The sequence below is a fragment of the Aotus nancymaae genome, unplaced genomic scaffold (assembly GCF_030222135.1).
Source record: "Aotus nancymaae isolate 86718 unplaced genomic scaffold, 86718_ANA_hifiasm-v0.15.2.pri h1tg000014l, whole genome shotgun sequence".
Classification (NCBI taxonomy): domain Eukaryota; kingdom Metazoa; phylum Chordata; class Mammalia; order Primates; family Aotidae; genus Aotus; species Aotus nancymaae.
The window spans coordinates 18,770,525-18,786,903 of NW_026988425.1; positions in this window are offsets into that span (position 1 = coordinate 18,770,525).

Below are 16,379 nucleotides of genomic sequence, written 5' to 3' on the forward strand. Positions count from 1 at the left end.
TAAAACGGAACTGCTATCTGACCCTGCAATCTCATTATAGAGTATATATCCAAAGAAAAATAAATTGTTGTACAAAAAGGACACATGCACTCATATGTTCTTAGCAGAGATATGGAATCAACCTAGGTGACAATGAATGGTGGATTGGATAAAGAAAATGTGGTACATATACACCATAGAATACTATGCAGCTATAAAAACAAATTAAATCATACCCTCTACAGAAAAATGGTTACAACTGAAGACCATCATTCTAAGCAACTTGATGAAGAAACAGAAAACCAAATACCACATGTTCTCACTTACAAGTAGGAACTAAACATTTATTATTTATTGACATAAAGATGTAATAAACACTAGGAACTACTAGAGGGGGTGGGGTTGCTAGCCTTTGAAAAATGACCTCTGTGCTCACTGTTTGGTGACAAGATTATTTGTATCTCAAACCTCAGCGTCACCCAATATACCCATGTAATGAACCTGAACATATAACCCCTATATCTAAAATAAAAATTAAATTTATAAAAAAATTAAAAGTACAAGAATTAATGTTTCTTAATTTTATGCCTGCTTGTTTTTCTTTTGAACTAATACATGTTATGTGCATTAGAAATTATACTTGGTTATTATTTCAGAAAGTGTATTTTTTACATTATTTAATTCCTCAGTTAATTCATTTTCACCTTTGGTTCTTTTCTGATACATGTAAGAATATATATATATATATATATGTGTGTGTGTATATATATATATATATATATATATATATGTATGTATTCCTCATAGTAAATTTTAGGCCTTATTTGTTTGCTTGTTTAGTTTTTGGAAGATTTTAGGACCTCCTTATTGTTTTTTGTGTTATGAAATTTCACCATAGCACAAACCAATGTAAGTTAATACTGAAGTGGACATTTTAATAGGAAGACTGATACTATTCTACAATTCTGAACAATTTTTATTCTATTTATCTATCCATCTAATCTCTATCTCTTTCCACCTTACATTTTCCCCATTTCTATCATTTTCTCTCTTACGATTTAATTCCTGTTGCATACATATTTAAAACTACAAGATCAACTTCATGTCTCAACATTTTCTTATGCTTTAAAACTCCTTAAAATTTAGATCTGTACTTGGGAACTATGTATTCATCCACATACTCTAACTTGCTTTTATATTTTGTTGCTTTTTTATTAATCCCACTTATGTTTTAATATTTATATTTCAGTCTTAAATTTTTAGGTATTACAGATGTCTTTTATGTAATAAGTTTTAAAAATCATTATTGATATATTATTAGTAATTTTCTACTTGCTTTGTTAACATTTAACCTAAGGCATTAGTTCTTATTTTGAGTTTTTTATCTTTCATTATTGGTTTCAGTTTTCCTAAAAAGTTTGGCGATTCATGATTAGTTTAACTATTAGTTCTTGCAACTAATAGTGTGGAGAAGATAAATAAGATGCTCAAAAGAGCTCATTAGGGTAATAAAAGAAATAATGGGCCTGAAAAGTAGACTGAGAAGAACAAGCAGAGTGTGAGAGAAAATATATAGAAAAAGGATGTGTTAGAGAAGCCAACTGAATTGACAGTTTCTTAATTGGAGCAATTAATAGTGTCAAGTGTTGCTAAAATATCAAATATAATAAGTTAAAAAAATAGATTTAGAAAACGAACTTATTCTTTCCTTCAAAGAATGTTAAATGATAAGACCAGGTGCCAGGATTAAATCGGTTGAGACAAATGGGGAAAAACAATGTTTGAAGTAGAGTGTGGTGGAAAGGAGAGTTTGAGACTTTATATAGAGGTATTTGAAGAATTGAGTGAGAGGGATTCTGGGATTTGTTTTAATGGGAAAAAAATTAAGTATCAATAATTATTTACCTGAGAAGGAATGATCGAACATCCAAGTGAAGAAAGGAAATGGCATAAATTGTAGTTGGTTTTTAATAAGACAAGAAGCAAAGAAACTTAAAACACTGGTGGAAAATTTCAGATTATTTAAGAGTGAAAGGAGCTTCTATATTGTAATGGGAAGACAAGATTATAGACTGATTTAAGATGTGGATGAATAATCAGAAGATGAAACATCTTTAAGTGAAGTTTATGTTTTCTAAATGAAAGTAGTAGGACTGGTCAGAAGCTGATATTAAAGAATTTGGGATTTGGAGATGTTGTGCATAATTATGCATACAATTGAACTGAAACAAGGAGTGAATATATCAGAAAGGCACATTTCTGGTTAGATGCTATGAATGTATAGAATAATTAAATGATTCTATTGGGAAACTTGATTTGACATAATCCAGCTCCTTTGTGGTAGCTGCAGAGGGTGTGATGAGTTAGTTGCATTCAGAATTGGATTATTTTAATGAGTAAAGTGAAAAAAGAAAGGTGCAAATAATTTAGCAGACAAGTTCATTCAACATTAATTTGATTCATAAATAATAATTAAGCACTTAAAATGTGCCAGAAACAGATCTAAGTGACATTGATATAACAGTGAAAATACACTTTTCTTCTTCTGGAACTCACATTCTGATGAATTGATAGATCTATTATTTTAGGTGGCAATAAATGCTTTAAAATGTGGGACAGGAATTAATGAATGGTTGGAATAATATTTTATAGAGAGTGTTAGAAAAGGCCTGCAAAAGATAACGTTTGAGCAGAAAAATGACTTATATTTAGGAATAATTATATGTGGAAGGGAAGGCAGGAGGTATAAGTTATGGAATGCAAGTGCAAAGGTCTAGATGATAGACTTGTGATAAAAAAAAAAAAAAAAAAAAAAAAAAACAGCAAGGGGACTAGTATAGTTAAAAGGAAAATGAGCCAGAGAGAGGAAGGAAAGACATAACATCAAAGAGTTAATTGAGAAGCAGATTGTTTATGAACTAATAGGAATTTGAAAAAACTTTAGATTTTAATAATACTGAGATGCAAAGACCTTGGAGAGTTTTAGGCAGAGAAATGACATAGGACAAACAGATTCGATGTCTCATGATCAGCTTCTGTATGAAAAATATATTGTAAGGTCAAGAATGGATATGGGAAGACAAGTTAGGAAGACATTGTCATGGTTAAGTTAAGGCTAAGTAGGAGTATTGAAATAATGGCCAGAATTCGTTATTCAGTGTGTTCAGAATCATCTTTCTGAAAGAAAACCAAAATATGTTCTTGTCATTGTTTTGCTTAAATTTCATCACTAACTTTCCATTTTCCTCAATATGAAGTCAAAAATTTCCAACAAATATTTCAGGAACATTTACTACCTGCCCCATGTTTGCCTCTTGTCATATCTTTAGGACACCAATAACAGACTTAATTTTATGTATCAAAAAACTTCTTTTCTGGACTTTCTGAGATGATTTTATCCTATCTAGTGAATACTCATCCTGTTCATTCCATCTCTGTCATCAATTTGCTTGGCAAATTTCTACATATCCTCAGGTCTTAACTTAAATGTAACTTCCTCTGGAAAGTCTTTCATCACCTCATCTACCATATTAGGAAGTGCTCCATGATTTTCGTAGTACCTTGCATTCTGCCTTCTGACATGTATTAGGCTTTATTTCTATTTCCTTTTTGACCTCACTCCCTTAATGGCTGACATTTTTTCTCTCTTTCACTAGAATTGTATTCCTAAGCTTTTGAACAGTTGCAGGTACTTAGTAGAAAAAGTAATTGTTGAACAAATAAATATGTATCCCCATGTTTGGTTTCCTATATATTTCCATCAAACTAGATTTTTATTCTATACAGATTAAGGATATCACTATTTGTCTTAGCTGGAGCTGCTATAATAAAATACCAAACTGGGCGGCCTAAATAATGAACAAATATTTCTCACTGTTTTAAAGACTGGGAAGTTCAAGATGAAGGCACCTGTAGATTTGTTATCAGGTGAGGTCTTCTTTCTAGTCTGAAAATGACCTTCTCATTATATCCTCCTGTGGCCTAATGAAAATCATTTCTCTCATGTTTCTTCCTATTAGGGCACAAATTCCATTTATGAGGGTTCCATCTTCATGACCTAATCATCTCCCCAAACCATCATATTGGGAATATTTTAATATGTGAATTTTAAGAGGACACAGACATTCAGTCCGTAACACTATTTATATTAACATGTGAGGTGCTTTTATTTGTTTTTACATCCACAATTAATTGATCAAGACATGAATCATTTAGCTTTGAAATGCTGTTATCCTGTTCTCTTTAAAGTCATTTGTTCTCTAGCTGACTGCTGCAGATGACTAATATGTGATAATATAACTCTAAAATATTATCACTTTCTCAGATATGCCATATACCATTTATGCTCTACATGGATATATTTTATTTAAATAGAGAGCCTTACTGAAATGTTGGCCAAGTCATGGCATAAGGTATTTTATATTAAATTTCTTTTGTTGAAGAAATATAAGACAGGTAAGTACTGAACACAAGGTTTTATTCAACAAAAGACAAAAAAATCTCAATATTGAAAGAAAAGGTGATTTAAAAATCATTTTCCTTAGTCTGTTTTGTGTTCTGGAAAGAATTGAGGGGGAAAAAATAGTGAATCTATAAATACTTTTTGTTCCTACTAGAAGTAGCACAACACAAGATGTATTTGTGTTAAACCACAGCTATTATTGATTAAGGATTATTTTGGTCACTCTGAGAATTCTCACAGATGTTTGACTCTGTTTACTGATTGTTTGTGTATTTGTTTTATTCCCACTCCCTTTGAGAAGCAAGCAGAGGCTCCTGAGATGCCGTGTATCTAAGATGATTTGAAGAACAGCCTAGTTTTATCAGCTCTACCATTATTGCTTTAGAGAAAACTGTAATCCTGAGAATCTTTTGCTTAAAATTTCTTGAGTTTAGAACAAAAGAAAGAATGAAGAAAATAAGGACTACGTCATGTTTCTTATTTTAACCATCATTTTCTTATTTATGAGCCCCAATTTGAAAGCTTGCAAATTTAAATGTGCACCAAAAAGTCAGTTCTACATATGCTGGTAAAGTTAGGAGCTATAATTCTTCATTCAGCAATTCAAACCAAGCCAGAAGCCATTCTAGAAAGGAAACCACATTTTAAATTATTTTATTTGAAATTTCTTTGTTTGTGTACAGATGTAGCCCTGATTGAATGGTACTTATTTTTGAATGAGAGTATAGCCTAAGTTACTATTTTCCGTTTGTTCTGTTCCATGATAAGGAGGCACTGAGAAATTTGGCAATTGCTAGTATAGACAAATATACTCTAAAATCTATCATTTAAAGTAAAAAAAAAAAAATACATGTACTTTTGCTCTCATTATTCTGTTTCAAGACTGCTATGTTAGAAAAACAGTTATTTCCTGCTTTGTCCCCATTTATAAATTGTGTGAATGGATATGAAATCACACACTCCTTTTAATTAGTTTCATTTTTGACTCACTGAATAATCTGTTGCCTTTTTGATGTAAATTATTATAAATGTCCAAATAAAGTTATCTTATTTATCTGTAAATTCTTGAGTTGAAAATAACATACACATATATAGTACTAGATGAATATCTAGTAGTGACCATTTAGGTTTATTCAAAATATAAGAATATTTAAGAATAGCTTATCTACAGTTATCCTAGTAGGTTGAATTACAGAATATATATTTCTTTGAGATTTCATTACAGCTTTTGAAACTTTTCTATTTCCAAGCTCTCTGCTATGGTGATATAGAGAAACATTTGGTCACATGAGATTTGTTGAGGGAGTCATCGTCAAAAACCAGTCATGACTGTCCATGTGAAATAAATGAATATATTGCCAAATATCATAGTTTTATATCATAGCAATGTTATAGTTTCTTTTTAAAAGGTTAATATAACTTCCTTTCTAATTAATAATTATATCTGTAATAAATTTTGTAAAATTTATTTACTATAAATTCATCCATTTTAAGTGTATAATTTATTTTTATAAATTCTTAAAATACATATATATCATTTTGTAAATGTATAGAATTCTCCAGTCATCCCCACGATCCAGTTTTAGAACATTTCTATAAGTGCAAAAAGTTCCATTAGCCCTGTTTGCAGTTACTCCCTGCTCTAGCCAACTATTAATCTACTTTCTTTCTCTAAAAATTTGCTTTTGCTGAACATTTCATTTAAGTAAAATTCCATAATGTGGTCATTTGTGTCTGTTTTCATCCATTGTACATGACATTTTTGAGGTTCTTCCATATTATGATATGCACTTTGTTCATTTTTAATGTTGACTAATAATGTATTCTACTGTAGGGATATTACAATATTTTGTTTATGGACTTACAAGCTGATGGATGCATGGATTATTTCCAGTTTGGGGCTATTTTGAAGAATACTGTTATAAACATTTGCATACATATATTTTGGTGAAGGTATGTTTTTATTTCTCATGGGTAGAATTCTAGAAGTAGAATTATTGGTATAGGGTAAGATTATGTTTAATTTTTAAGGATGTACTAATTTCCCAGATTGGTTGTATCATTTTTCATAACCCACCAGTGATATTTGGTGAAAATATAAAGAAATTGAAATACTCAAATACTGCTTGTGAATATGAAAAATGACTTTATTTCATCTTCCTTTTTGAAGAAAAATTTATCTCAGTATTGATTATTGGTTAACAGATTGTTTTGAATATGTTATTTATGCTACAACACTGCCTCTGGCCATGCTGCTTCACAGAAATGTCAGCTGTTAAACATAATGCTTCCTTCCCCCAGCCTCCTCCCCTAGCCTGTAATGAGCTGCTATTCTCTTTCTACTTTCAATGTTTTCTCTTTGACTTTGACTCTCAATAACTTGACTATAATGGGTTTAATTATGAATCTCTTTCTATGTTTCCTACTTGAGGTTTGAATTTTTTTTTTCAATGTGTAGATCAGTAGTTTTCATCAAATTTGGCATAGTTTTGATGGTTACATCTTCCAGTAACTTTTCTTCCCTCTCTATCTCTCTTGTCTCCTGGGATCGTCATTAAACATACGTAGGTATGCTCAAAATGGTCTCATAGATCTGTGAGACTCAGTTAATTTTTCACCAAGTTTTTCTGTTTATTCTTCAGATTAAATAACTTATTTCGATCTGTCTTTAAATTGAACAATTCTTTAGTCTGGTACCTCAAGTCTACTGTTGTGCATGTATAGTAAACTTCTAGTTTTAATTATTTTTTTTTTCTTCAACTCTGGAAATTCTATTTAGTTCTTTTCATAGTTTTTCTCTCCCTATTGAGAATTCCTCTGTGTAAATTTATTGTTGTCAAACTTTAATTATTTAAGCATGGTTTCTCTGGCTTTTTAACATATTTATAATAGTGGCTTCACAGTCATTATCTGTTGAATCCAACCCATGTGGAAACTCAGAGGCAATCCAATTTAATGCGATATTTTCCTGAACATGGGTTGCACTTTATTTTTTCTTTGTACATTTAAAAATTTCAGGTTGAACATTGGACATCTATAATATGTTGTGGTAGAAATTCTGGATTCTACTAATTTTTTTCTCCCTGAAAATTGTTGTTTTCTGTTTGTTTAATAACTTGCCTTTGCTAAATCTGTGAAACCTATTTCTCATATAGTATATGGTCAGAGCTGTGGCTGAATTATTTGGCTATATTTGCCTTTCTTCTTATAGATGACTGTTGGGCTTACTCTTTTATCTTTGTAGTTGAGTATTCAGCCAATGAGGGAATACAGTGGACCCAAATGTTTTCAAATTTTTTAAAGTTTAATATATTAGTACTCACCTAATTGTTGTTTAGATTAATACAGGAAATTCCTAACAAAATTATTATTTTTGTTGTTATAATATGAATTTACAGTAACATAAAATAAAATAGAAACTTTTCTCTACACATCCTGTAGGTTACATAATGTTTTATATTTAGGTTTCCATTTTTTAAATTACTACAAAATATTTCCATTTCTTCTGGTCATTTTTATCACTTTATATCATACTCCATGATCTTGAATACGTAGATGAACAGAAAAGATCTAATTTTTGTAAAATACAAATAGTACATCCCCAAAATTTCCCAATAAGTGCATTTCTATAGTAGTAATATTCATATATCTTAACTAATAATTAAAATCTTTAAGAAAGGGGAAATATCAGTAAATGATAATCATATATTTCAGAGTAGTTTCTCACAAAGGGAAAATGATTAGACATCTCATGTAGAGAGAAAGATAGAGAGAGTGTCAAATGGCAGCCAGAATCAACATTCTTGAACTATGATTGATATTTTAGACTGTGTAGTCCCAGAAGAGTCCCAATCAAATAAATACAGGGCCATGAGTGAGCTCAGGCCAGTCCAGCTTTAGAACAACCACACTAAACAGCTTAAATTGCAAATTGATAAGCAAATACTAAATTCTTATTGTTGTTTTAAGGAATTAAATTTAAGATAAGTTTTTATGCAGTGTCAGATTACTAATCCAGTTTGTCTCTTAAATAGAAATTGTCACTCATGAAGAAACCCAAATGGAATGTGTAAGTTGTGCTTTAAAGAAAACTAGTATATATAGAAAGGCAGCTCCATTTTTATGAATAACAACCATATCAATTGCAGCTACTATTGATTGAGTTATCACCATTTAACCTTTAAAGAGGAATTATATAATATATATACTCATGGCTATCTTGAAATATTTGGAAACTCATCAAAGAGCACACACTGAATATTTCATAAAATTTCTGCTAGTATGATTAAAATTACTTAATTGTGGTATAAGGCCATGAAAGTCATCTGATGACTTCCATGTACAAGAACACATATGAAAGTGAGGGAGATCTTGTCAGTCAGACTTCCAGCAGAAGTATGAACACTCAAGATAGGTAATTTGTGGTGAGTGGATAAATTAGCTGTGTACAGGTGCATGGGTAGGCTTTTAGAAAATTGAGAAGTGGTGACAGAGTACCCTTACTTTAGTAAGAATGGGTAGCCTTAGCTACTCCTAGACAAGGCGAGGAAGTTGCATTCAAAAAACTGTCCTAAGTGTTTAAGTGACCTGGCAGGAAGTGATCCAGGTTATTTAATTCCCTTGAATTATTCCTCCTTTCTCTCGTATTTCACCGGTGCTGCCTGATGTGATTTTGCTGTGTTCCCACACAAAATCTCATCTCGAATTGTAATTCCCACAATACTCATAATCCTCATGTGTCAAGGGAGAGACCAGGTGGAGGTAATTGAATCAGAAGGGTAGTTCCCCCATGCTGTTCTTATGACAGTGAGTGAGTTCTCAGGAGATCTGATGGTTTTATAATGAGCTCGTCTCCCTTTGCTTGGCATTTCTTCCTGATTCCTTGTGAAGAAGGTGCCTTGCTTCTCCTTCACCTTCCACCATGATTGTAAAGTTTCCTGAGGTCTCCCAAGCCATGCTAAACTGAGTCAATTAAACCTATTTTCTTTATAAATTACCCAGTCTTGTGCAGTTCTTTACAGCAGTATGGAAAACAGACTAATATAGTATAGCCTAGTGGAGCTGTGAGAAGAGGGCCACTGTCCTCCAGACCCCAGAATGATAGATCTATCAACAACTTGTACCATGTGCCTGGAAAAGCCGTAGATACTCAATGCCAGTCTGTAAAAGCAACCGGGAGTGGGCTTGTACCATGCAAAGCCATAGGGGCAGAGCTGCCCAAGACCATGAAAACCCACCTCTTGCATCAGCATGACCGGGATGTGAGACATGGAGTCAAAGGAGATCATTTCAGAGTTTTAAGATTTGACTGCCATGCTGGATTTCAGACTTGTATGGGCCCTGTAGTCCCTTAATTTTGGCCAGTTGCTCTCATGTGGAATGGATGTATTTACCTAATGCATGTACCCCCATTGTATTTAGGAAGTAACTAACTTGTTTTTGATTTTGTAGGCTCATAAGCAGAAGGGACTTGCCTTGTCTCAGATGAGACTTTTAACTTTTACTTTTGGGTTTAATGCTGAAATGAATTAAGACTCTGGGAAACTGTTAGGAAGGATTGATTGGTTTTGAAATGTGAAAAGAACATGAGATTTGGGAGGGACCTGGGATAGAATGATATGGTTTGGCTATGTCCCCACTCAGATTTTATCTTGAATTGTAATTCCCAGAATCCCCATGTGTCAAGCTACAAGGTGAGGATAATTTAATTATGGAGACAGTTTCCCCCATGCTGTTCTCATGAGAGTGCATGAGTTCTCATGAGATCTGATGGTTTTATAAGGGGCTCTTCCCCACTTTGTTCAGCAGGAAGGGAATTTGCTCAGCACTTCTCCTTCCTGCTGCCTTGTTAAGAAGGTGCCTTGCTTCCCCTTTGCCTTTTGCCATGATTATATATTTCCTGAGGCCTCCCTAGCCATACTGAACTGTGAGTCAATGAAACTTCTTTCCTTTACAAATTACCTAGGCTTCGGTAGTATCTTTATAGCAGTGTGGTTGTGGACTAATACACTGCTCCATGACCAAATCCAACACGAAACTTAAAAGGAGAGAACTATTTAATGTAGTCCATTCATAGTACTCAGGGCAAAGGTATACTTTTGATCTGAGGGGAAATTATAGACATCTAACGTTCAGGTCTACTTAGCTTTTTATTGTATTTTTAGCACAAACAAAAATTGCTATCCTAGTTTGTATTTCAAAGAGGTAACTTTATATCACACTATGCAATTATACTCTAAGGATGAGCAAGTTTGTTCAATTTCTATATAGCTTTATTGCTGTCTACATCCCAGACTACTCGTGTTACCAATTTACTTTTCTACTTTAAACACTTTCATAGATACATATGTTAATCACATATTTTGTCACTGAGTGTTTACAGGTTATCATAATAAAGGCAGCAAGTAAATGACATAATTAAGAAGTTATTTTTAAAGCAAGATAAATCTAATTTTTCCTAACAGTAGAACCTGTGGAAAGATAAACATTCATGAAAGACTTCTAAAATATGCAATAAATTGATCTAGAAGAGTAAAAGTGTTTCTCCATAGTAAAATTTAATACAATAAACTAATCATTGAAAAATATTACACTTACCTTAGGTTCTTATACTCAAATACCTGTTTAGATGTTTTGCTTTCATAATTGCAAAAATTGTTACATATGAAATATAGTTGGCTAACATTTCAGACTTCATTTTTGTATGCTTTTATTCAATATTTCATTTGCTCATTTATTCATTTACTCATTAATATTTTTCTATAAATATTTATCATGTGCCTTCTGTGTGTCAAGGAATTTTCAGGTGCTTACAAAATCAAAGCCTCTCCCTTCAGGGAATTCATTTCTTTTCGTTTTTCAAAGGCACCTGAGTTTCTATCAGTTTTAGAAAGCTTTCTGTCATATTATTATACATTTCATTGTATCAGTGATAATATATGTTAAACTTTCATTGTGTTTTTGTATTTCTTTGCTTGGTTCTAATGTGTGTTACAGGGCCCCAGAAAATAGTTCATTGGGGATTTTTTAATAAAATGTTAAAGTTGTCAACAGACTATTTAATGTGTGTGTGTGTGTGCGCGCGCGCGTGCATGTGTGTGTGTGTGTATGTCAGAGTCAGAGAAAGGGAGAGAAAGAGAGAAAAACAGAGAATCTATGGGTGGAGAGGTATCTTACAGTGTTGTACCTGATTATTTTCATATAGGTTTCAGGCAATTTTATCAATATATATTTTGAAATGTTGATTTGTTAGAACTTCAATTATGTTATCTTTATTTCCTGTAGATCCCTTTCCTTTCTTGTCATCTATGTAGCACTAGAAATATTTTTTAAATTAACTTATATTTACTAAATAGATTACTTTTAGGGATTTATGATAAAATAACTAAGGTTTTCAGTTTAAAATGTCATATTCAAAAATTGATCATAAAAAGTTAGAAAATCATTCTCTAGAAGTGATTGAATTGATAATTTATCAAAGATGGCAAACTCCTTAGTTGTTTCTAATGTAATTTGATCACTACCTCTTTAAAAATACCAATACTCTTTCAATTTGTAAAAATATAATTAAGTTATACATAAATGAGTAAGAATAAAATATTAAGGTAATTTAATTACAAACTATAAAGTCATGATTTGTAAAACTAAAAAATGCTTTTAGAACCTTCTAATCACTTAAAGTCATAGAAATTTGATGCTGATTCTAGGTAGCACACTGCTTACTGATGGATTATCTCAGCTCTCTGGAACATCTCTACTTATGATGTTGCATCTGTTTATAAGTAAAATTGGAAGGGTCTGAGGATTATGTGACACTAGAAAATGACCAGAAGGGAAAAGAACAAACGAGTCTTAGATACTTTGTCTAAAATCAATGCTTAGGCTAACTTTCTCCATAAGTTTCTCTTTGATTTGATTAACAGTATTTTGTCAACTCAATAGCCCATTCCAATTCAAAATGAAAAGCAATAGAGCTTTGAGGTAGATTTCTACCTCAGGCCACTGCAGAAGATAGACAGTAAAATTTAATACAATAGTAAAATTGTATTATTAGTAAACTGCATTTAGTAAATTAAGTTATTAGTAAATTATAAATTAGTAAAATCACATGTAACAATTCTTGCACACATTATGAAAGTGAAACATCTAAACAGGTATTTGAGTATAAGAACCTAAGATATATGTAATATTTTCTAATAACACTTTATTGTATTAAATTTTACTGTATTACACAAATAAGATTCCTAAACAGGTATCTTCTTTCTCTCTATGATTTAAGAATGAGATTTGAAATTTAAAATGTAGTGACTTTTTCCTAACCACACAAGTCTACAGGCAAGAAACAAATAATTGTACAAAAATTATAATCCAAAGGGTCATCCTGCATGAAGTATGGATTATCTATCATAGAGGAACAAATCTTGAAACCAATATATTGTATAAATATGTAAAAAGGCTTTAGATAAGTTCAGTTTTTGTTTTGTTTTGCTTTTGTTTGTGTCTTACATGACTACGGTACCATTGCTCCCTTCCAGTTCCTTCCTCATGTAGTCCATCACTAAGGAAAAGAAATACTGGATATCAAGCTAACTTGGCATCGTTTATTAGGAAGAATGTGCTATCTTTATTGCGTTTCAGTATATGACTTTATAGCATTGTTTTCTTCAGGTACTCTATTCTTTGCCATTGGTCAATATATAATTGCACTATTATACTGTAATAGTAATCGGACTTTACAGTATGTCAATTAGTATTATAAGTCCTCTAGATTTATGCTTTAATCATCTTCAGTATATTTGGGTCATTGAACTTATAATAATGACAGAATAAAACTGTTAACTCTTAATGAAATTTTGCATGATAGATCAATTTTATAGGTGAATTTATATAAAATGGAAATGTTTGCAATAGTCAATTCACGAATAAATTATATCCCTCAATCTATTTTAATCTTCCTCTTTTTTAATAACATAATTTCATTTTAAGGATAGAGTTCTAATTATTCTTCTTTGCAGTGTTTTCTTAATTCTGTTATAAATACCTTGTTTTTACATTTTATTTCTATTTGTTTTCTGCTGGCAGATAGTAATAAAATTGTTTTTATCGATTTACCTTGAATGCAGAGATTTTGCTAAAACAGATTAATCCAGATGGAATGGTAGGTACATTATTATTTTATTTGCAAATGATCCTTGTATCTTTTTATTTTTATGCTTGCCTTGTGTCCAGTTATAGGCTGAAACTGCCAGTAGTTTAGCTTAGAGAATGATGTTTGTGATAGTAGCATTTATTTATTTTCTTCTTCATTCATTCATTTATTGTGTGTAGGAGATATATTTCGCTAAATATATTTTTTAATTATACACTGGTCTTTTAAATTCAATGCTCTATCTAAACACATATTAAAGTGGTCATATAAATTTGTTCTGTACATATTTAGATTAAGAAGCATTCAGAATAAAAGTCCTTTGTGTAACATTTGTATTTTGCATATCTACTCAAGTCATATGACCTGCTTAAATTTATGGTGGCCTCAATATTACTAAATGTAGTAATTATTTTGATTATTTTTTAAACACTAATGGAATAAAACTTTAATTAAAAAATAAAATAAATGCCACTTGGCTATGATATATTGGCTTTTTCATATATATGAAGATTCCATTTATTTATATTTTGCATTCTTTTTAATCTTTTTGAGAAAGAATGGTCTACAACTTTGCTCTCTTGAATGCACTTAAAAGGTTTTTGAATTAAGGCTAGTATGGCCTTGAAAAGAAGTCAATAGCTTTATTTTTCTTTACTAATGATATCATCAGTGCCTTGTTTTTGTTTTTTGTTTTTTTTTTTTTTTGCTAGAAGCTTTTTAGCACTGAATTTAATTACTAGATACTAGATAGACACTAGACTATTCTTCTATCAATTGGATACAATATAATTTTTTGAGAAACGTGCTTCTTTTATTATTTTAGTAGCACGTTTTATTGTTTTGCTTTTCTTAACCTTGGAGAACTGTGTCCAGAGTTCCTCTGAAGGCTTTTCTTAGCATTCCCTCACTGCCCTCAGCCCTCTTCATGCCTGTCCACCTGTGCCACAGTGTGACTCTCCTTCAGATCTACTTCTGCTCCAGCCTTAGGTACTCTCTCCAGGTTTCTCCTGGTTTTGCAGTCCTGAATTAGTCCTCAGCAGGATATGCAGGCCATGCCTCAGCAGCCTTGTTTCAGTTTATGGTCTCAGTTTGACCACAAGCTTCCATTAGATTAAGCAGTGAAGGCCAAGAGTTGGCAAATTGTGCACATTTTACTTACTTCTGTGGATCTTTGGGATTCTGCAGCTTCATGTCAGACACAGTTGGTCATTAAAAATGCATTGGGAGTTCGGCTGGTTCCTTATTACCTCCTTTGACTTCTGCTGCCTCCATGAGCTGCTCAGCCAAGGATGAAAGCAAACATGAGCCTTTTCTTTTGGATTCTCTCCTTACTCTTAAAATTTACATTATTTAGTATTCTCTGTATCCTCAGGCTCATTATGGGGTTTAAAATGGTATGTTTGATAGGTTATTCTCAGAGCCAAGGTGTCTTATTTCTTCCTACATCCTAAGTTGAAACAAAAGTTCTCAGTCTACTTTTAAGCCTTTCTTTGCCCTTTTTTCCTTTGGCAGTCAGCAGTTTTGCTTGGTCTGGTTAGATTTCCTGCATATAGATATGGCTCTATGTGTTTATCTTGGTTGGTGTTTCTCTGTTGTATTTATATGCTGAATTTCTTGTTTTTTGTGGATTGTTGTCTTTCCTTGGTTATGTAGAAGTCTCAATCATTATTATTTTAAATTTTATTTTTGCCCCATGCCATCTCTTATTTCTGGAATTCCATGTATATGTATGCTAGAATTTCTTACCACATCTTGCATGCTTCTCACTCTGTTCTTCTCTTTTCTTTTTCTTTGTGCTTCCCTTTGAGTATTTCCTATTACTCACTCTTCAGGTTCCAACGTTCTGTGTTCTGGAATATCTGAAATGTTGAACTCACTGATCTTTCTCATAATTTCAGATATTTTATATTTCAGTTCTGGATTCATTTTTCAAGATTTCAATTCTCTTTTGAAACTCTGTCATTCTTTCCGTAAAGTCCATTTTTAATATTTTCTGGAGCACAATGAACAATTTTGTGTTTAATTTCTTCACTAATAATTCTAATATCTGTATTTTCTATGAACTGTTATCTAGCTTTTCTCTTCATGTTGGTCATGTATTTTCTCCTCTTTGTACATGTAATTTTTTCATGTATGCCAGATACTATGTATAATAGAATGACAGATGCCTCCTCATGATGTTGTGATCTACAAGAAGTGTTTCCCATTATTTTGTCAAGTAAATAGAAGGAAGGACTGATTATTTCTTTCCAGCCAGATATTGATCTTTAATAGTTGTCCTGAACCTGTTCTAAATTATATTTCTTATGTTATAATGAGAAGCCTGTTGCCTCTCTATCATTTTAGCCCTTTAAACACTGCCAATTTTGCTGGCATGTTACCGTTTCCAGCCAAACGTTTTAACCCAATGTTTCAGATGACTTCCAAATTTTGTAGCTATGTCATTGAGGAGAATGGAAGCATGCTTAAAGCAGGAGTTGTTTACTAAGCACTCTGAGACTGTGGGGGATTTTGCCTAATTTTAGGCCAAGCTTTTAGTCTACTTTCCAAGACTTCTGTGCAGTACTAGAATAAAACAAATATCCTGTATGTAAAGCCAGCAGTGTATTGAGTTGCTTTTATGTTTAAAATTTGCCATGTCAAATTTTGAGAACATTGACAATTTTGTCTAGTCATGATGTTACCAAAAGATGTCCCATTCCAGATCCCAAGCAAGGGCTCTTGTGTCTTATGCAAGAATTCAAGATGTGTCTGTAAAGTGAAAGCAAGTTTATTAGGAATATAAAGGAA